The sequence below is a fragment of the Diceros bicornis genome, chromosome 3 (genome assembly GCF_020826845.1).
Source record: "Diceros bicornis minor isolate mBicDic1 chromosome 3, mDicBic1.mat.cur, whole genome shotgun sequence".
Classification (NCBI taxonomy): Eukaryota; Metazoa; Chordata; class Mammalia; order Perissodactyla; family Rhinocerotidae; genus Diceros; species Diceros bicornis.
The window spans coordinates 73,209,282-73,232,664 of NC_080742.1; the positions used below are offsets into that span (position 1 = coordinate 73,209,282).

The 23,383-nt window shown below is 38.5% G+C and overlaps 1 long non-coding RNA gene across 3 annotated transcripts; it reads right to left on the reverse strand.

Moving 5' to 3' along the window:
- Nucleotides 1-2,603: 2,603 nt before the first annotated feature.
- Nucleotides 2,604-23,350, reverse strand: LOC131396756 (uncharacterized). 3 transcript variants are annotated; one of them, XR_009216677.1, is made up of 6 exons: nucleotides 23,286-23,350; nucleotides 16,505-16,621; nucleotides 16,322-16,380; nucleotides 12,872-13,002; nucleotides 12,042-12,381; nucleotides 2,604-4,369 (listed from the first exon to the last, which is right to left on the reverse strand). It is a non-coding gene; the product is annotated as an uncharacterized LOC131396756 (long non-coding RNA). The 3 variants fall into 3 exon arrangements; XR_009216678.1 differs by having other exon boundaries at nucleotides 12,129-12,381; nucleotides 12,802-13,002; XR_009216676.1 differs by having other exon boundaries at nucleotides 12,802-13,002.
- Nucleotides 23,351-23,383: the final 33 nt, after the last annotated feature.

A 23,383-nucleotide genomic window follows, 5' to 3' on the forward strand; every position in this document is an offset into this window, starting at 1 on the left:
TTTTGAAATCATTCATCCATTAAGTTGAAGGATTATTTTAGCCTCAAGCAAATTAATTTTGTCATTAAAAAAAATGTGTCCTAGTGTCCCGGGAACGTAGTGCTCCACATTATTGGAGTCATTATATTTATGTGTATTAAATACTGAAAGAATAAAGATACAATAACAAACCCTCTTATCTGACTATATGGGAAGAACCATCAGAGGGAGTTTGAAACAATCTAAATTCTTTACACACAGCCTTTTTCTAAGGTGAGAGCTGTCATTGATACTTTGCGAAGGTAACATCTGGACTTGTTGCATTCGTTCCCAGGAGTTGAATTGATCCTTGTGCACCTACCTGGTGAAAAGTAATTTCCATGCTTCAGGTCAAATTTAGGTTCATGACCCCTAGGCTGGGTTCTATTTGACAGAAACAAAGGTTTTCTTCTGTTACCCAAATACACTCAAAAACACCCCCAACTCAGTGGTGATTCTCAACCATGCACATGTTTCCCAGTCATCTGAGGAGCTTGGTAAAGTGCAGATTGCTAAGGGTTCTGCCTGGAACCCTTAGGTCCAGGAACCATCACTTTTAAAGCCCACAAGAATCTGATGCAAGTGGTCCACAGAAACACTACCAATCTTCAACGAGGAAAACCTATGAGAATAGGTCAAAAGAAAGGAATAATTCAGCTTGAGGGAGGGGCAGCTGCGACCAATGAATGTCTTTAAGCATTTAAAAGGCCCTCACAGAAGTGCTTCCAAGACGAGCAAATCAGCACCCAGAGGGTTCTCTCTTCCGATTCTTGGTTCTTGCAGTGGCCTTGGTACCAATAAGCAGGAGAAAGGACACAGTGCCCATTTGCCTGTGGTGAGCTTTGGCACTTGGAATCCGCTTCTGCTTTGGTTTTTCCAACAGTCCATCCCACACAAATTCTTTCTGTTGGGATTCCCATGCCCGCTGCCTGTTACTTGCCTTGCTCCCTTTTCAACAGGACAGACCTAAGAGAACTGAAGTTATTCACAATAAGTACCAAAGAATTACACTGACTCCTTAATACTAAAATTTGTACTACATTTATTTAGGATCTTTTGAGAATCAACAATCTTTTGGTCTATAGTTCTCCCTGAAGAATGGGAAAAAAAATAAAATTATTACCAAAATCTTTTTGAGACCTACGGATAGCTTATGACCTAGGAAGATGTTAACCAAGTTTACCAAATAGTAAACTCTATAGGAAAAATTTTTTTTTCAATTCTTTTATTGTGCTAAAATACACATAACATAAAATTTACCCTCTTAACCATTTTTAAGTATACAGTTCAGTGGTATTAAGTACATTCATATTGTTGTGTGATCATCACTTCCATCATCTCCAGAACACTTTTCACCTTGCAAAACTGAAACTCTGTACCCATTAAATAATGTCTCCATTCTCCCCTTCTCCTAGCCCCTGACAATCATCATTCTACTTTCTGCCTCTATGGATTTGATTACTCTAGGTCCCTCATATAAGTGGAATCATACAGTGTTTGTCTTTTTCACATAGCATAATGTTCTCAAGGTTCATCCTTTTTGTAGCATGTGTCAGAATTTCTTTCCTTTATGAGGCTGAATGATATTCCACTGTACGTATATACCACAGTTTGCTTACCCATTCATCCGCCAGTGGATACTTGGGTTCATGGGCAGGAATTTTTATCTGTATTTTTTACTGCCATATCCCTAGCACTTAGAAAAGCTCCTGGCTTATATTAGGTGTTCAGTGATTATTTGTTAAATAAACAAATGGTTAATAGTTAAATGTGTGGCCTTGATTATACTTACAGCAGCGTAATGTCCATTGAAAAAGTTGTAAATCTTGGTATGAATCTGCTTCTGGGTCACTCGTGTCTTCTCATCTCTTCTGTTCCTCCACTTAAGCTCTCTAGTTCTTTCTTTTACTATTTCCTCAATGTCCCTTGTATTGATGTGTCCCATCTTTTTCTATTCTCTGTCTTTCAGACAAAATCCATAAAACGTTGCAACATTTGTGTAGCAATGCTGGATAAAGTCAGGGTTGATTGATCCAGTAAATAGTACTTGAGCACCTACATTGCACTGGCCTCTGCGCTAGCATTGGGACCATTACACTTAGTTACTACTGTCTATCGAGATCTTAATTTAAAACTTTAATTTCAGATCTTTAAAATGCTGAGCATTACTCAAATGCAGTTTAGAGCTTATAAAATAAAACTGCTAATTCAAGCAATACACAGCAGTGAATCTATTTTAAAAATAATACCCCCAGAAAGTAGTGATGAAACTTAATGCCTACGTTCATCCAAATGAAAAGCAGCTTTGAAGAGCATTTTATCACACTTATATATATCAAAAATGTGCCTGAAAGAAATCAGCTTCAATCTCGGGTCAAATGAGGTTGGACACAATCAGGGTTGTTTGGTGGTAAAGCAATTTGCAAGACCCAGAGTTAAAAATGAGTCAAGGTATATTATTCAATTTTTTTTCAAAATTGTTTGCTGGCTAGAGTCTAGTGCATTTTGTTTCAGGTCTAACTGGATTTTATAAACACCCAAAGATGGGAATTTGTAGTGTCAACATTGACAGAACAATAGCTCTATTGGGCCCAACTATTCAATCTTCCAACTGAATTTCATGTTTTCTCTCTTATTTTGTTACGCTTTTCGACACTATAACTTATAAAAAAAAATAAAGGCTCTCTTGTCCTCTTTCACTGGACCTAGAAATATTACTTTATGTCATATCTCCTTTCTCTAAAACATAAAACCAAGAGCCCTGTGCTCTTGCTCTTTTCAGATTCCTAGATTCCTTACGCAAGGTCTGTCTTCATCCAAGCGCAGCCAACAGAAAGTGATCTTCACTCCTTAAGCCAGTAATCATGCCCTAGTAGATCTGATATTGGCTGCGCCAGATTTGATAGATTTACATTGCTTCACTAAAAGCACATCATACCTCATCAGTGTTTTAAAACAACAGAATTGCGTGAAATACAAAAGAGAGTCTCAAAGTATAGAGCAGCTATAGTATGCAGATCAGACAGAAACAAAACCATATGGGCCAGTGATTAGCTATGCTTGCTAACTATTTACCATCCAGGCAGTAAGGCTGGGTAGTTGTCTACATAAAGCCATTAGAGGGTCCCCAAATTGCCTTTCCTGTCCCCAAAATATTGCCCTTACGTATTGCCATTTTACCAAGAGTCTTCTTTCCTACTTAACTCGAAATTCCCACCATCTCTTTTGGGTTGTACAACTAATTAGATATTTGTTTAGAAGCACTATCAAAGTTTATCAAATGGTTGAAGGAGGTGGAAGAAAATTCTCTTCGTATATTAGCGTGAATTATTACGTGAAATTAGCTCTTATCACCTGGAGCACATCAGAGGTCCTAGGGAGACTGAGGGAAGTAGGGTACTAATGGGTTAATGCAAGGTGAACCTGAAATATCTGACTATCTGAAATTGCTAAAGACATTTACTAGTATCTTGTTTTTTTTCCTTATTAGTCATTTGTTTTTGTTTCCTATAGCCTGGTAAATTTATAAGTGAATCCTGGACACAATGTATGAAAAATTCTAGAGACAATTAGGCACTTAGGGTAAGGGAAATTCACCTTAATCCAGTCTGAAGTTGAAATTGAGCTAGTTTGAAGCTGAGTTTAATCTGTGTGTGGACTGGTCTATTTCTGGCTTGTCTTTACTGTTAAAGAGTAACTCTTTAAAAGTCACAACTGAAATCCTGGATTGTTAACCAGGTCTCTCTTGCATAGTGATCTCTGAATTCCATTTTTGGCTCCCAAGCTCTGGTCAGATTTCCAGCTTCTCAACCCTCAGTTACAAATTGGCAAATGCCTTGAGGAGAAAAGCAGAACTGAATGTTGCCCTTTCACTTTTCTTCCCTTCTCTTCAACAGTCTGGCCCTCAAGTCCTTGCTGCTTTGAAATCGCTCTAACATCTTCAAACAGGTAATGTGTGTTGTGTGTGTATTTTAGTCCAGCTTTTCACTTTTCTAGTTTTTCTTGGAAAGATGATTGACCTGTTACAAGGTAACCTACCACAGCTGGAAGCAGAAGTCTTGGTGGGTATTGGGAATTAACACCTCATACGAAGGGAGAAGCCATGGAAAAGGAAAGACAGAGTAAGCTTTCATATTTTTGTCATTTTTTTTTTCCACCTGTGGGAATTGCTGTTCTGCTCATTGACATAACATTTTCTTAGACTCCTCTTCATGGTCTCACCACACTGTTCTCCCTCTGAGGGCCAATTCTTCAGAAATGTTATGGCTGTTTGATACCTTCTGACTGGAGTGAATTATTGTCCTTTTATCAAATATGTCATTCATCCTTTTGGAATTCTCATTGGAGAAACCTGTAAAGAAATAAGTATTATCCTATAATTTTTTTGTGCGTGTGTGAGGAAGATCAGTCCTGAGCTAACATCCAATGCCAATCCTCCTCTTTTTGTTGAGGAAAATCGGCCCTGGGCTAACATCCGTGCCCATCTTCCTCTACTTTATATGGGACACCACCACAGCATGGCTTGACAAGCGGTGCTTCGGTGTGCGCCCGGGATCCGACCCTGCGAACCCCGGGCCGCCCAAGTGGAGCGCGCACACTTAACTGCTACGCCACAGGGCCAGCCCCTATCCTAATAATTTTTAACAGCTAAGTGTAGGTAGTAGTTCTTTCACAAGCTTGGGAAAAAAATCGTGGACCCATGGAATCAGAAGGGACCTTAGAGAACACAGCCCAGTCTTTCCTGAAGAAGCCCACTTGCTCAAGGCCCCACACTGGATAAAGGAACAGTACATGTCTTCTTCTGCCATGAAAGAGGGCTCTTTCAGCCATCGTCTGTTGTTTGCAGTAGATCTGTCACTTCATGAGAAGATTTCTATTGACTGATAACTTGGATTCTACAGCTATAATGCTACCCCTGGAGAAAAGACTTTTATGCCTGTTGCCTATCAATCTCACTCCATTCCACACCCTAAACTTTCTCTTTGAGATACTGGTCTAGGGTGTCAAAAGATGGCCGTAATTTTCATACTTACATGTTACTGTATATATGAGGGTGTTGTTTTAAGTCAGTTCTCCATTTAACAGACATTTGCATGCAGGACGTTGATTAGGAAAGTTTGTAGGGGAGTTTAAGAAGAACTAGGCAAAGAGAATGTTTAAACTGGATGAAGTCACAACGAGGGCTCACCCAACCTTGTGGGTACTCTTGAGCAGGGATGGAGCTCACAGGGTTGTCCTGCCTTTAGGGAACGGGGTGGCATCTTTATGCCTCTACCTGGAGAAGTCAACCGGTCATTTGACGCAGGGTGACCTCAGCGAAAGGATGTGGCCTTGAGAGCAGAGTTGGTCTCTTTGGCTAAGGACGTTTTCCAAAAAGGGTCTCAACTGAGCGTCATCAAATGATAAATCTCTCAAGCTTCATTCCTAGAAGGGGAACCCAGGCACCACACTACAGCATCCACTAAGGGTTCTTAATTAAACTGAAATCCATAATAAGTAAAAATTAAAAAGAAGTAATTAAAAATGAAACCCAAACTAAAATGTATCTGTATTTGTCTCTCTGTTAGGTTGTCCTTAAAATAAATAGCAAATAGCAACAGTCAGGAAGTGAAATAACCTAATGGTTTTATTCGTAAATGTTTTGCAGTTGTTATCAAAGACAAGGCATTAAGGAGGCATGAAAATTTCACATTCATCTGTCTGGGCAGAGGTTGTCAGAGTTCAGGTAATTGCTTTCTAAAGAGTACCTTCCCTGCTTTTATGCTCCTTTGCAAGTTTTACTGAGAGGCTGAGTAGAATAATGATACTGAAGTCAAAGGAGCTAAAGAGCAAACATCATCCTCCAGTCATGCAATTCACCATGTTTAGAGCTAAATAAATGTTCATTTAATAAGAACAGTCACTGTATAGTCAAAAGGAATGTTTATAGTTGACTTGAGCAATGACTCCAAATATCCACTGATATATTTAATGAAAGGAATTAAAGTTCTTCAGTAGAAGAGCTATCATGTTAATACCCTTATTGAATTAGTTTAAGAGCATGAATCATGCACATGATCTCTAAAATTGCCAAATTCCAAAGTTTTGAAGACATAATTTAAATGATCAATAAGGTAAAATGTTTATAATGATTTATTTATACACATTTTCACCTTTCTCAGTTCCAGACAAATTGAAAATGAAAGTAAGTTGTTATTGCCATCTTGAAATTCTAAGGCATATCTCTTATTAGTCCTTAAATTACCTTCAGTTGGATGTAGGCGTGTGTGTAATTATTCTTAGGAGTCAAGTTGAACAGGGTATGTATTTGAGGTCATTATGTTCTTAGAGAGAATGGAGAAAAAATATTTCTATGTGAGAACATCAAGTAAGAAATTAAGGATCAATTTGCAGGATGGAAAAATCTCCTGTTAATCCATGACTCCTTTAACCTGCCTAAGAATCCTGATTTTTCACACCCAGTCTAGTCCAGAAACAGAAATTGGTGATTAGGGGACTATAAGGCCATCTGATTTTCTTGTGTTCTCAAAGTCTAAGTCATGAACAAAGCTTCATAAAATTAGCATATGTATAGGTATAGTGTAATTCAAGGAGTATCTCAAAGCCATACCTGATTTTAGATATCTTTCCCCCAAAAAAGCTCCCAAAGTTTTGCCCTTTTAATCTGTCCAGAAGTCCCCTCTATTGGAGGAACTAATAGAAATGCTGTCACCATTATACATGATACCAGGAAGGAAGCCCAGGCATTGGGGTAATTTTTGTGCACTTAGTATCCTGCACGTATTTGATGCTTAAACAGTTTTTTTTGTAGTTGTTAAGTTGACACAGAGCAATTTGGCAAGTTATCCACTGGAGAGCTCTGAGGAGAAAATAGAGCAAAGTAGGTACTTTTCAGTTAGGAAGGAAGGACTATGAAAAGATTGGCAGGGAGAGGCTGTGGGCATTTGATGGAAGAAACGTGAGTATACATGGCCAGGAGGTATAAAGAACATAAAACATTCTTCATGGACTTCATAGCTTTCCCTGATGCCAACTCTGGTAGCTGGCGTCCTGTTTTCTAATATTCTCTCAAGTAATAACATTCTCTGACTTACATTGTGGGTTCCTTGCACCTTTTCATACTTTTATATTTGAGAATGTTAAGATGCTTCCAGTTCCTTTCTCTTCTTAGCTCTTATGATTTTTATTTACTATTCCCAAGCACAACAAACGATTACACTAAGAAGTAAAAAGTTCAAATGTTGCCATTTATAGGTAAAGTATTAGTTACTTATGTTTTACTATCAATGAAACAAGAAACAATATCAGGAGCAAAGGAGCAGTTTCTTGTCTTCTATTTCCAAGCTAAGTATGTATTCTCTCCTCATTCATTCTGAACATGGATCATTGGGGACAAACCGACGTGACAGTACCTTGTAACTATTGCCATTTTTCTAGGGTAATATTCCGTTAAAAATTTCTCTGATGATTCCAATAATTGTTCTTTTCATATTAAGATCCTCTGGTTCTAAATATTTAATAAAGCCTGTATCAAAGTTTTTATGATTTTTTGTGAGGAAGTGGGACAACAGTTTGCGATTAACCAGTTTAAAACCTCAAAGATAGATTTTAAAGTAATAATGGCCTTCATAATAGTATTTCTGTAATGAAATCTATAATATATATCTCAGGCTAGATATAGATGAATTTCTTCTGTAGTTGTAATCTTCTTTCATGTGACAGTTGTTTGTTTGTTACCTGATTACACAGAAGCTAATCTGAGCATTGATTCTGACGATAAATTTTATTTAAAATATTTTATGTGGGGCTGGCCCGTGGCTTAGCGGTTAAGTGCGCGCTCCCCTGCTGGCGGCCCGGGTTTGGATCCCAGGTGCACACCGACGCACCGCTTCTCCGGCCATGCTGAGGCCGTGTCCCACATACAGCAACTAGAAGGATATGCAACTATGACATACAACTATCTACTGGGGCTTTGGGGAGAAAAAAGGAGGAGGATTGGCAATAGACGTTAGCTCAGAGCCAGTCTTCCTCAGCAAAAAGAGGAGGATTAGCACAGATGTTAGCTCAGGGCTGATCTTCCTCACACACACAAAAAAATATTTTACGTGTATCCTGTATAGTGTTGGAAACAAAATTCTGGAGAAAAGGCTGTGCGTGTGTTTGTGTGTGTGTGTGTGTGTATAAATAGATGTGCGTATGGGTGGTACCTGTTAGGTTAAATATTGTAAAATAAGAATTTTTAATGAGCGTATCTCTAGAATCTGGATACTTATCTATAGATAGCATCTAAACATGAATTTCTAACATAGCTTTTCAAAGTGCTTTACTGTTTAAATCCTGGAAATAGAAATGCGTGTGCTTATATAGTATTGCTTCTTTTTAGACTCTGGGTATTTGTGTAGAAAAGGCTACTATCCAAAGTTCTAAGAGCTAAACTTCAGAGGTAGACTAGAACTTTGAATGTTCTGAGACTTAATGTGAGCAATTTCCTTGCTCTTTTTCCTGGCTTGTAAATCATTTACTCAAACAGGCAAAATTTTTCTTTTAAAAATGCTTTTTTTGAAAAAATGCCTCAAAATAGAGTTAAAATAGGAGCACTGTATACTTACTCCAAATACAAACCTACCAAAATAGAAAAGTGGTTGGCTTTTTATCTTAAAACCCAGTGGGAAAATGGGAGAAATGAGTTTTAAGTAAAAAAGATGTATCCAAAAATCCTTTCTACTAAATAGAAGGAAAACTACAAATCATTGGATGGAGAGAGTTTAAACTTGGTATTAGTGGAAGTATATAAGTATGCATTCTGTGCCCAAAGGACTTAGAGGGCAAAATAACAGTTCTGGAGTTGAATATCTATACCTATCCACTCCCCACCCCTAAGCTCCAGAAACAGGACAATCCTGTTGGGATCTAACAGTCGAGTCCAAGTTACAAGCATTTCTTATATAGAATGGAGAGGAAAATGATTTTCAGAACCAAAATCACAACCAGAAAGAAATATTACGTCAAAGAGGGAGCCAAACCTATACCATAGCTAGATGTTTCTCTTCACATCTCAAAAGGAAAAGTTAGTATCTATTATCCTTCTCACCCTATTAATTCATAGACCTACCCTAACTCTGAATTGCATGCTACATATGTTTACCCACACACATATATTTACATATCATAATATTTCCTTGGCTTGTAGATGCATCACTGCAATCTCTGCCTCCATCTTCCTGTGTCCCACAAAGTTGCACAGTGATGGGAGAGGCTGCCCTTGGACTGAATCCCGTCTCCAGTGGGGTCCTGGCTGTGGCAGCATCATTAGAGCTCGTGACTTTGCCGACAGTGACCACCATGAGGACCACTTCCTAAGATTGGCCTCCTTTCAGTGTCCGTAGTAGACTTGGTCACCATGTCTCACTTTAGGCCATCAGTTAGCATCATTACGTTCAGTGCTCATTATCCAAACCCTTCAAACTCTTCAAGCAGGAAGAGCTGCCTAATCCACAGATTCAACCAGAACACCTCTGAGCACTGACATGTTAGTGCCATTCAAAGAGATAAAAATCTGTCATTGTTAGGATTGAAGTTTTAAACTTTGAAATGTAATGGGAACTTTATTGCCAGTGTAACACAATTCTCAGGATTTAAACATCTTCTTAAGGAAAATACTCTCATTTTATGCAATATTTTAATCCCTAATAAAATGAGGGATAATCCAATAATATATAGTGTAATTTGTGTGACTACCCATGCCATTGATAAAAAGAAAAGAGAAAAATAGTCTCTTGGGGTCCAGACTGATGTGTCCTCAAAATTGAAAAGGAAACAAAGAAAAAGAAAATATAATAGGAAAATTCATTATCTTAGTTATTACAGCAAGATTATACTGGTTTGTGACTTATCAATCACAGATGAAAGATGTAAACAACACCAGAAATCATCCTTTCAGCAGAGACATCAGTCATAAATGAGATTTCATCATTTATATGCTTGTCCAAAGTGGTAATTTAGAACTATTGCTACCAACTCCGGCTGTATCCAGAATGATAATTATGAATTAAGTGGTGAGCAGATGCATGGAAATGAAAGTTTGCCCTGGGCTGCCAGGAGCCTAAAGACAAAGCTAACAATCCCTATAAACCATTAGTTTAAGAATGGAATTGTCAATACAGCCACAGTCTACCAATTTGCTAAGCATCGATAGACATTAGCCATGACATACAAACGTGGATGATTTTAAGACAAGAAACTGCCTCTGACACACAATCCTTTTTGCTTATCTTTCCACGGATTTGTGCCTACTCTGAATATCTTAAAGCAGCGACTCAAAATTAATTCACAAGAAAAAGAGAAACAGGCTAGTAAAAATTGTATTTATAGTCTCACAGCAAGAAATATGTGCTTAAAATGGGATTTATTCTTTCTTATTGCTATCAGAATGGACACTTCATTTTCTCCCTAAAATGAAGTGAAACTTTTAGAAAATTTATGGCTGCTGAGAGAGCAGTTTCTCATATGCCAAGCTATGTTAGCAAAGTTGGAAATAAATCATCAAAGAAATCTGACTAGTGCTACACTGCAGTTCATGTAAAATAATATTTAACTTTCCACCCATAGGAAACAACTGTAGGACAACCGGTGTTAATGAGTTCACTGCATTCTGTAAAATAACATCTTCGAGTCACAGGCAATTAGCATTCATCCTCTTTCCTTGATGCTCTAATTAGTCTTTTTGTACCTTGTCTTCTTCTTGTCCTCTCTCCATTTCTACTTCTCTAGAAATATCTTCCTTATTCTGACATTGCCAAGTTTGTTCGGCTACCCCCAGGCCCTCAGTTTTCTCCCCTCCTCATTTTCCTCTGTCACTGGTATCAATGCAGCTTCCTTAGAAGCCCCTCTAGATGACAATGACAAGAATCACAGACTTGTCCTCTGCCTTTCTAGATTGTGTATTATTAAATGGTACTATTCATTTAGAATGAGAACAATGACTGATATTCTTTCTACAAATAGGCTTAGATTTCTCCCCTTTTTGCTTGAATGCAAATCGAGATTTTTATCCAGACAAATTGAAATATATTTGACATAATTGAAAAGTTTTGAGATGAAGGATTGTCTTTGTCATTTTGTGGCTTCTAATCAATATTTCACCACTGATTGGGAAAAGCGATTTCTGGCCAATAAATTATGAGTCTCCGTTATATTAAGAAAAAAACTCAGTCAATTAGAGTAAAACCCCATTATGATGTAAGAAAAAAGGTCATAATAAATATTATTTTTCAGATGCTTACTGTGTGTCAGAGACTTTGCATTTGTTATTTTATACATGCATAACCCTGTGACAGTTATTGTTATCTCTTTATAACGATGAGCACATTCAGTCTCCAAGAAGTTACATCACTTGTCCAAGTTCTACTCAGCTTCTCATAGCCTCAAACATCAAATCCATTTTATTTGCTCCCCATGATTTAATGATATACCAGACTAATTTGAGGGACATGATTTTACTTTGATAGAACATAATCCATTATACAGGGAAATATTTTCTAACAGACTTTTACTATATTTTTATTTCATTCCTATAATTCTTACTAGTAAATGTCTCTGGGTTTGAGATTCTTAAATCATAAGACTGAAATCTATGCTTCTTTTTCCTTTGTGCTGCTTGAACTTCTCTTTCTTTGCAAAGCTTACACATTCCAGGGAAGGCCAATGGTCATCTTAGCAGCAGATTCTGCCAAAAATTCTTTGCTAACTCATGTTCTATTCATTCCAAGGGGCAGGCAGATAGATAGACTTTTCCTTAGCCATCAGGGTGGTGATTCTGATGGTGAGGGAAAAGCCTAACTGAGTGCCTAACAGCTTGCCCTTTGGAAGGAAAATGACACAGGTTTCTACTCCAGGAATTCAACTTATCACGAGACAGTCATGTGAAAATGAAATCAAGTTAATTATCTTTCTATGAAAATGTGCTTCCGGACATACTAGTTAAACATTAGGACTTACAGAAATCAATTTTCTAAACTGCCTACCTCAGAGAATTATTGCAGAGGGAGGAAAGCGTACAGACGTTATTCAGAGGTGAAGTTGGGTGAACAGAAGTAGGGCCCCATGCTCACGTGGGATGTGTGGATCGCTGGAAGGAAGGTTTCGTTATCAATTTGATTCTTCATACTCCTTGTCCACAAGGCACAGAGAGTTGGTGATGATTCAGAGGGTTAAAGTCAGTCAAGAGAGGCATGAAAATGTTGTTTCCTCAGTAGAACGCTGAACCCTTTAACACCAGACCTTGTCTTACTAATCTTAGCATTACCGGAGTCCAGCACAGAACCTAAGGAGTTGCTCAATTTATGTTTGTTGAACTGAAACAACCTGAGAGTCAAATGAGAGAACCATAGTAAACGCTTCTTTAAACATGAAATTATATATATATATAATTATAATATTGAATACATAATTCTTATTATAACTTCTTATGCATTTATTTATTTAATTTTTACAACCTTAAAATATACACTATTTTTATCCTCCATTTTATAGATGGGAAAACTGAGACACGGAGAGTTTAATTAATTTTCTCAGTCACATAGCTAGTAACGGGCTCAGGTGGGATTTGAACCCAGGATTCTCTTGCTTTCAAGTCCATGTTCCTAACTATTGGACTATACTTGCCCCTCAGGAAGAGAATGTTTTCCTAGGGCTCTGTGTACTTGGTCATGCACACAGTTGTCATTTCCCTTATAATACAATGAACTCTTGAATTCTTTCAGGAGGGATATGAGGACCACTCACCTTTGAATCTGATCTGGCAAACCCTTGAATGTACTGGTCTGTTTATAGCTGATCAAAACAAAATCTTCACCTCAGGGGAAAGGCTAACCATAGTGGGAATCTTCAGAAGCAGCACAGAGGTACGGATAGTGATTATGCTTGAAGTCCAGATTCTCAGAGACAAAGGCATTCATTCACTCAAATATTTCATCACAAAAGCCCCTAAAGAAAAACAAGAGCGGTACGCAAACTGGGACCTAGACCAAAGCAAGGAACCTGAGCTCTTTGGGAAAAACCTGAGGCAAACCAAGGGTCGGGCTTCATGTGGCAACACTCCAAATAGTGTGTTTGGAGAAGAGGATGACAGTGGCCAGCTCAGAAATTCCTGCCAAGCGGTAACATACAGGGGGAATCTTTTCCTATTTGAGCCTTTCATCTCCTCTTGTTAGCAGATTAATTACCGATTTATCAGATTAGTCAGTTGGCACCTGGGGAATAAAATACAGAAGGGGAAGGCTTTAGTGGTGAGCGGAGGAGGGAATGTAAATGGCTTTCAGAGTTCAGTGAGCCCAACGGTGTTAGGTGGCCTGCAGGGCTGAGCAGGCCTCTGGTGATGGGGAACCTGAAGAGGAACCTAGCCATTATTTATACTTGTAAGTGGGGGTTATGAAGATGTTTTTGGTAATGTACATAGTGGATAAAATATTTTACTAGGTATAAAAAGACCTAACATGTCTATGGATTGTGTAATGTTGACCAAGTGGCTATTCTTCTTTGGATCTTGGTTTTCTCATCTGTAAAACAGGAGGAGACTGGACTAGATTGATTCCAATGGCTCCTTCCATCTCTAACATGCTGGAGAATCTGCCGAAAGATCATTAGGGCCAAAGTTAGTTTGAATCACTCAGCAGTCAAAAAAAAAAGAGGGCTTTGCCGACATCTTGCAGTTCTGAGAAAGCAGAAGGCCTCACCCAGCCCTCCCTCAATTCAGTACATCCTCTGTCCTTCAATAACTGTGAAGGTACCTGTTTTAACATCTTCAAAAGCTACCCAGAACCAAGGTATCTTAAGTGTTCTAAAACATAAAATTAAATTCAAAATCACTGAAAATCTTCTCAAAGGAGGAATTAAAAAAGGATATGAATGGTTACACTCACTTCAGAAATCCTTCAACTATTAGAAACAAAACCTTGCAAAATCACAAAATAGCTCTCAATTGTACATATTCTGTCATGCTGAGGCATAGCACTGTGTCAAACTTGCAAATAAACACAGTGAAAAATAATCTTATGGGTTCTTTAAGGGTCCAAAGTTTTCTAAATTCAAGTCCATTTTCTCTTCCAAGAGAGTGGTAAATCTGAGATAAAAACAAGTGACATGCACAGAAGGACTCTAGAGGCGTAGTCTATTTATTTACAAATATGTACTGTTCCTACACTGTATGGTTTGAACAAAGACATCAGAAAGTCAAAACAACAGCAGGTCTAGGGCAGAGTTGCATAGAGATGGCTCAGTCTCCAGGTCTGGGCTGTTCTCAGAGAAACATCCACTCACAGTCTGTTCAATCCCAGGCATTCCTGTTTTAAAAACCTTTCTACAGAATTCCATTTTCCCTTTTCCCCTACGGAGCAATTAAATTAAAGGTTAAAAACATGACCCTCCCTTGTTCCTGTGGTCTTTTCTTTCAAGAATATTATTTTGTCTGGCTATTCCAATACTGTTTAGAACAATAGATGGCAAGGGCCCACCACGTCTGAATGATAGGCAGGAGCAGTTGGTCTTCAGGCACATAATGTTGCACATTTCTGATGCCTCTGCTCCTCTTCACCTTAATATCCCCATCTCAGTCCCTTTGTTCCCTCCCCTGGCCTGCTAGCTGTTCAAGGCTCCCTGGTTAGGCCTCCTCTTGTTCTATCCCCCTCCCTACCACTGCTGATGGCCCAATCTCTTCTTTCCTATCACACTCTAGCTCATACTCACTTTCAAAACATACCTTTCAATGTTCTAAACATCTAATCTATACTAGTGAGTTAGTGTTGCCTAGAAAACATACATTTAGAGAAACAGCATGAGAGAATGGATATGAATTGCTTTTGGAATCCAAAGCTATACATTTAAGCTCCTGTTTTATAATATAGTAACTTTTCTTCTTTGGGGACTAAGTAGAATACTAAATATATTCTTCCTTTGTGAGATAATAATAATCATCATTTCGGAGACTTATTGAGCATTGACTATGTCAGCCATTGTGCAAAGCTTTTATATGGATTATCTTACTTAATCCTCACAACTGCCCTGTGAGCTACACATTACTACAGACGTCATTTTAAAACAAGAAACAGAGGCTCAGAGAGATTAAAAAACTTGACTAAATCTAAAGTATCAACCAACATTCTTCTCGATCCAGCACCAAACCGCACCTGACAAGGTTTTTGTAAGGATCAAATAAGATGGTATACTAAAGGCACTCTATCGTTTATGAAGTGCTGTGTACATGTAAACCATTGTCCTCACTAGGACTTCAAATTAAAGAAGCTGGAAAGTTTAGACACCATGTCAGTTTGGGGGTGGGGGAAGAAGACAGAGGACAGAAATTAAACCTATAGGCTTCATATTATGGAGAATAAGGGTTCAGCATTCCAGAAGAACAATATATTGTATACGAAATAAGTGTAAGCAAAATGAACTATGTGGTTCAGGCAAGAGAGGGGCCTCTTTGGGCAAGGGAGCTCAGGAATAGAGCAAGGTAGAGCAAGAAAACACTGAATTTAATAATCACTTATTTCTTTTTTCTTCAATTTCCTATGTCACTATAGTGAATTCTTCCCAGACTCTCCAATAGAATGAAGAAACTCCCCTTAATGCTATGTTCTGAACTGTCAAAGAAAAGTTGCACCGGACAAGTTAAACAGGCAAGGAAATCTTAATTCAAGACTACTGCAATAGGGGTCAAGTCTACAGCAATAGGGGTGATAGGCTGGACTCAACTCCTCCGAAACACAAAGTGGGAGAGTTTTTAAGTGCTGGAGTGAGCTAGAGGGACAGTATTGGAGGACATTAGCTGAGAGGTTGATTGGTGTAATTAGGCCAACTGTGTTTGCTAATTGGCGCTATTCCAAGTTAAACTCCTGCCCTTACACAGAGATTAGGAGAGAGAGGCCCTATCTTCCATGGTTACATTTTAAAGGGATGGCTCCCAGGTCCTAAGAAAAACAGTCCTGAGTTACAACTGGCAAGAAGCTGGGAGAAGATTTACATCTCAAAAGGGCAGAGAAAGAATGTACAACTGCAAGTTTTCTAAAGTAAACACGTTAAGAAAAGAGAGGTCAGGGACCTGTAGTCAGGAAGAAGACTGTCTAAAGTTTAGTCAAGCTGAGGGACATGTCAAGGCCGTATTAATCACTACAAATCAGCACATCAGATAATTAGGTCCTTTTTTTTTTTTAAACACATCCATCCTGAAACTCTCTCCTCCTCCTTCAATCCAGTCTGGCTGCTCTCAAGGCCTGGTGCACAGCTGTCAACCTGGGAATCTCCTTACCTGGAGACACTAATTTAGTAGAATCCATTGACTTGGTAGCATACATTCTTCATTAACACCTAAAACATGGCACAAAAAATAAATTTTTGAGACTTTAAACTTCTGAAGATGTATTTTTCTAATCTCACTCTTGACAAATCATTGGGATAGGTATAGAATTCGAAGTAAAAAAATCATTTTTACCTCTTAATTTTGAAGATATTTTTTCCACTCTCTTCTAACTTCCAATGTTGCTGTTGAGAAGTCTAATGCCATTCTGTCCTGAATTCCTTGAATATCAACTCATTTTCTCCCTAAAAGCTGTTAGAAAATTTCTGTTATTCCTGGTGGTTTGAAGTTGTGTTCATTGCACTGGACTATCAGTGACCCCTTTCACTCTGAAATCACATGCTCTTCAGCGATGCAGATGTTATTGGATTAATTCTTTGAAAATTTTCTCCCCTCCACTTTTCTCTGTCCTCTCTTTTGGGAACTCTTAGGAGTCAGATGTTAGGTCTCATGGATTTATCATCTAATTTTCTCTCCTTTAAATTTCTTTGCCTTCATGTTCTAGTTTCTCAAAGATTTCTTTGACTTTATAATCCTTTTATTGATTTATTTTGTTTACTATATTCTTCATCACTAAAAGCTCAACATTTCTATTGCTTTTTTAAAAAATCATTCTATTTTTTGTTTTATGAATGAAATATTATCTTTCATTTTTCTGAGGATATAGACTTAAATATACTGTGTTAAAAGTCCCCTGTTTTTCCTCAGGAGTTCTTTGGTTTTGAGTGATTATTTGGTTGATTTGTCTTTCAACTGTCTTTTGAGGTGGAGACCTTTTCAAACTATTGGGTAATCCTTGGCTATCCACCCATATTTAAAAATGTGGTTCTAAAGAGCTACTGGGAAGTACACACCAGCAGACTTCTAGAGTGTTAAAATTGGTGCACAGAGGTTTCATTAGAGGACCTTCAAATGGCAGTATCTTTGCTGGATATTCTGCTTATGCACTGCCCCACATTATGTCTTTTCCCCATTCTTCTCTGTCCTACTCTGTGTCCCAGGAGGCTGTCCCAGGTAACTACACACCTGGGCTCCCTAAACAACTGGACTTGGGTGGGCAGGCACTATGAGGATATTGGCAAGCAGCAGGGAATGAAGGTCAGGGTATTTTTCCCAGATTCCCTCCCTGCTTCAGCACAGAATCTCTAGCAATATCTGTAACTCTCCATGCTTCAGTTTCTGCAGTGAGGGCTTTGTTCCACTGTTACACTTCTCACTGGCCTCTATTTCCCTCCATTGGCCCTTCAACCCTGGGGATATAGAGGCTCTCTACTATTGCTAGTTTCTACGTGACTCTTCATCCCTCATTTGTTCACTTACAGACTGCAAGTTGTTCTTTCATTAATGTCTCTTCATTTGAATAATCTAGAGTGAATCTGCTTTCCTGCCTGGACACTATCCATAGGTCTTTTTTTGGAATGCTTCAGTTTCTCCAGAGAAGAATTCTATAATACTTATCCAAGGAATAAGGGAAGCATATACCTGACTCTGAATGTCACAGAGCAAGGAGCATTAGGGGAGGGTGTCAACTTTCCATATATAGTCTTTATCACCATTTTAGCACCATCTTATTGCAGTGGGTCTCCCTTGTCTGCTGTTATCCCTGGTGTTTTTGAGATTTACTCTCTAGAAAATAAAGTTCCAGTTTCTTGGTGGGATTTGGCTACAGGGGATGGAGAAAAGAATCATTAGGTCTAATTGCCTCTCAAGGAGGGTTTTAACCAATTCTTTTTATTTTTAGCTCCATGTCTTATCCCAGTCTTGTGCACTAATGGGTGCCTCTAAGTCCTGAATCTTTCCCAAGTTTCATAGCATGAACTGATCTGATTCTTATTGATATATGCCTTCAATGCTATAAATTTCCCTCTAAGCACTGCTTTCTCTGCATCCCCAAATTTTGATAAGTTGTGTGTTCATTTCCAAATTTCTCTTGAGATTTCTTCTTTAGCCTCTGTGTTATTTAGAAGTGTGCTGTTTAATCACAAAATATTTTGGGATTTTCTGTCTATCTTTCTGTTATTAATTTCTAGTTTAATTCCATTATGACCTGAGAGCAGGCATTGTATGATTTCCGTTCTTTTAAATTTGTTAAGGTGTGTTTTATGGCCCAAAATGTGGTCTATCTTGGTGAATGTTCCATGTGAGCTTGAGAAGAATGTGTATTCTGCAGTTGCTGGATGAAGTAGTCTATAGATGTCCATTATATCCAGTTGATTGACGGTGTTGTTGAGTTTAATTATATCCTTACTGATTTTTTGCTTGCTGGATCTGATCGAGGAGTGTTGAAGTCTCCAACTATAATAGTGGATTCATCTATTTCTCATTGCAGTTCTATCAGTTTTTACCTCATGTATTTTGATGCTGTATCATTACATGCATGTACATTAAGGACTGTTATGTCTTCTTATGGAAAACCAAAAAGGTCAAATAGGGACTTTTATGAAGTTTACCAAGTGTTTTGTGTTACAAAACAGTTTGTATTCATATCCCTCTAAAAATCTTCCAAACAACAGTGTAAGACTTGTTTTATTCACTTCTGCTTTCTGGCACGGGTAGGCTTTAAAGGAAAAGTGCTGAATCCCGTTATGAGTTACTGCTGCACACAGAGACAAGGAGCATTTGGTTCTGCTGCTTTTTATTTTCCTTTATTTCCTTCCTTCTATTTAACAAATATTAACTATCTACTTAGGTATTACTCTAGCTGCCATAGATCATAAATCTGTGCTTTCAATACATTTACAATATAGTTGGAGACACTGAGAACTGCATTGACGTTATGGAAAAGTGAGGAAAGTGTGTGAAGTACTACACCAGAGTAATGAACAGGACACTTAGTGTAGAGATGAACAAATTAGACAGTCTCTGTCCACAAAGGGCCTACATTCCAGACAAGGGAGGGTAGAACATAAGGACTGATGGAAAAATAAAGTAGGAAATAACGTTCTAGATCATGCAAAGGTATGTGCAAAAAAGTGAACTTGAAACTGAATGACACATTCAGGGGCAGACAAGCCATTCAGTGTGGGTGCAGGGAAGGGCATAAGTGAATAATTGTGCAAGGTAAGCCTAAGAGGAGACTATGGAGGGACTAGTATATTTTGAACTTCATCTGGAAAGCTGTGGAGAAATTTTCAAGAATTTTAAAATGAGGGGTGGGATATAAACAGATTTCGATTATTAGAAGACCACTTGGGAGCACTGTAGAGGATAATGAAGTGGGGCAAGATGGGAGGCAGGGAGACCAGAAGAGAAGTGATTATAGTCCAGTCATCGTAATTACGCCATTTTGAGGGGGCTCTAACAGTGGCTGGGGATCTAGACATAAAGGAGAGAGAGTAGGGAAGATATTGTTGCGGGCTGTTAAAATCTATAGAATCTGTAATAGGTTATTGGTGTGGAGGAGGAGGCAGAATAAAAATGTGAAGAAAGATCTAAGATGATTCTTGGGTTTCTGGCTTGGGCAATTGATTTCAAGGGATTCAAAGGTCTTCTAGAGATATTAAATGCACACAAATGATATTTGGAGAGATGAGATTCAAGAGCAAAAAGAAAAAACAGACTGAAGTCATGAGCCTGATGAATAATATTTGCTTATATGAGGATATTAGAGGCTAGATATTTCTAGTTAAGACTCAAATTTAATTGAGTTACTAATGCTTTTCTAATGTCCACAATGCATGGAGTCCAGAGGAAGCTTACAAACTCCAGAGGAAAATGTAATCCTTGTGCCAGAACTGAGGCTGGATACATTTTTTTTTTTTGATAGTCATAACCATATTTATTTACAAGCAAAGGATGAGTCCCTAACCTCCCCCAACACAGAAGAACCGTACCCAGTCCAGTTAAATACTGCAACTGAGAGGTAAGGGATATAAGGAAATTACTGGATCCCTCACTGAACATCCTGGGGAACACAACCTACTGGATTGCTCAGTGCCCCATATGGGAGCACAGCTAACAGTAACAGGAAATATCATTAAGTGTGTGGCTCTGTAATTGCGTATAAAATATAGCTGAATAGGCAAATCTGTAAAGATAGAAAGTAGAATCCTGGTTGCAAGGGACTGGGGAATGGGGGAATGAGGAGTGATTGCTAACGAGTAATGGGGTTTCTTTATGGGGTGATGAAAATGTTCTGGAATTCAATAGAGATGATGGCTGTACAACCTTGTGAATATACTAAAACCACACAATTGTATACTTTAAAATGGTAAGTTTTATGATATGTGAGTTAACTCAATTTGAAAAAAATATAGCCAAGCCTCAGGGCCCACGTGCCACCAGCCAGACCATGTGGGGTATCTTCTTGTCCTAGGACCTTTGGACCACAGCACAATCCTCTGAGCTGGGCTCAGCTCATCTCACTAGAAACCTTCTGTCTTGCCAGTAGAAGCTTTGTTTAAGACAGTGGCCTTTATAACACTCCTGGTCATCTACAGCTTCTCTTATCCTTAGAGAGGAGCCTATCATCCATGGACCAAAATAGGAGGGACAGGCAGAGAAGAAAATCATTCCAACCAGCTCAGGCGAAAAGTTTCTGCAGCTTCTAGCTGACAAGCGGCCGTTTTCTGTAGGACATCAAGACTTAGTTTCTCAAAGAAATACACACACAAACACATACCAAACATGTATCTACCAAGGAATTGCAATCTCCATCTCCTTCATCTTCATTATGTTTGAAACCTAATCAACTTTTAAATTAGGTAAGAAAGTAATGATGACATTGAAACTTCATTTTAGTAAGATTGGGATGGGTTTTCCTTACCAAAAATTAGATACCATATGCCTTGGTCTAGCATGACATGATGAAAAGATCATGGGCTTCAAAATGAGTAAGATACAAGGTTCACCACTGGTAGCTTGTTGTCCCGGACAAGTTGTTTGGAACACTACAAGCCTTTGTTTCCTTAACTCTAAATTAAATATAATACCTACCTCAAAGAGTTAAATGCCATAAAACATGCAAAGTGTCTAGTAGCATTTGGTAAGACATTTTCAATAAACATTACTCCATTCCCTGTTTTGACAAAAAAAGGTATAGTTCTCTGGTCTTTTCTCTTCCTTCTCTCTCTTCCTCTTTCCTTCTCTCCCTCTCCCTCTCTCTTTCTCTTGTTTACATTCTTTAAAAAATATGGGATATCTGACTCTTGCACTAGAAAGGAGATAACAAAATCTAAGATTCTTTGAATGTTTTCTTTTCTTTAAAAAGGAGAAAATAATCTACCATATTTTAATTTTTACTTGTTTCTATGAGTCATGTGTACATAAAGGAGAGGAAGATTCTGGTAGCTCAGTGATTTTTCCATTGCTTAGGCATAATAATGTAGCTGATAGGTCTCTCCGGCCCTTTTATCATCACTTTCATCTAAGTCATGTTTGATTAACACATCATTTGCATGTTGGCAAGACAGTTACTTTAATATGCAGTAACAAAAAAACAGACAGAACCCAAACAGGAAAATAGAACACCTTTTTAATAACTGATGCCTTAAATGAGGAACAGTTTTCTTTCATAAGAGTATATTACTTGACCTTCTGCAGAGACAAGTTCATTGGATTTAATTTTGAGGAACTGATTACACTTTTTCTAGCCAGAGATGGTTTGATTTGACTGAAGTCTGGTTAGGATGCAAAGAGGCTATTAAAATGACTTTTAGCATTTTTTTCTAAAGAGCGGTCCATTAATTGCTCGTGAATATTTATCCCTCAAACCTCCTAGTCTATTAGGCTCAAACCAGAGTTGTAAGATTATTATGTTTTTATTGATATAATTAATAACAAATGTTACTCATTAACTTGGTTATTGCCAAATTGGACATTTGACAAATGTACTCTGGGCCTTGCTTCAGTGAATTTAATATAGATATGAGACAATATGTTGACCTCAAAAGATGAAACCAAGAACATTACTATGCAAAGAAAAAAAAGTGGAAAAAGCACTTTACCAAGTTTTGAAAAAGCAAAAAATAATGATTTTTAAAACTAATTCTTTTTAGGTTTCTCTGAACACCATGCTCAAATAATTTAAAACATCTGCTCAACATACAACATCAAATGAAATGTTAAAAGACAGTTTAAAACACCAGAAGCCAGAAGAACACTACAAAAAGCAAAAATATACAACATGCACATTAGATCATGAAAAAAATAAATAACCCACCGCTTTGCTTCACTCCTCGCTCTATAACCAAGAAAATCTAGCTCCTGTTTAATCAGAAAATCTAATGAGTCAAAGCAATGAAAACTTTCTGCCCTTTTGTAATTCTGCAAATTGTAACCTTGAAAATTGTACTCAAACATGTACCAATGGATCTCGACCACAAAAAGGCATGGGGAACCAGATTGACAAATGTAGTCCAAGGACCCAGAATAAGATTTGAAATCAGGCTACATTAATTACGTATTTGGATTTAGGGAGTCAAGATGGCGGCGTAAGCAGACTCTGAACTCACCTCCTCCCGTGGACACAGCCAATTTACAACGACTCGTGGAAAAATTACCCCTGAGACAGAACTGAAAACTGGATGAGAGGAACTCCTGCAACAACGGACAATCCTAACTGAGGTGGAAGAGGCAGAGACTCCCTTCTGGAGAGAAAACGCCGCCTTCACAAGCCGCCAGCTTCACGGCCGCCGGGAGCAGCTCACAGGTACGCAGCCTCCCTGGAGGCGCGGGGTCCTGAGCCGGGGAGCGCCCCCGCTGTGGGCATTTTGTGGACCCAGCACAATCGACACCAGCGCATAATATCTGACTGTGCCTGCTACTAAAACATTGGGGAGCACCCCCAGAAAACCCGGTTCACAAAGAAACTAAAACTGGCTCTTAAAGGGCCCGCGCGCAAACTCACCCGTTTCAGAAAGCATCCTAAAATCACCAGAAAGAAAGGTGTACAGTGCTTTGGTGACAAGAGACTCACCTAATAGGCCCTGAGTGCATCTCGGTGAGGGGTGAGACCTCTCCAGGGACTGGGACATTGGCGGCGGCCATTGTTGTGGCCTGGTGTGGGCGTGCTGA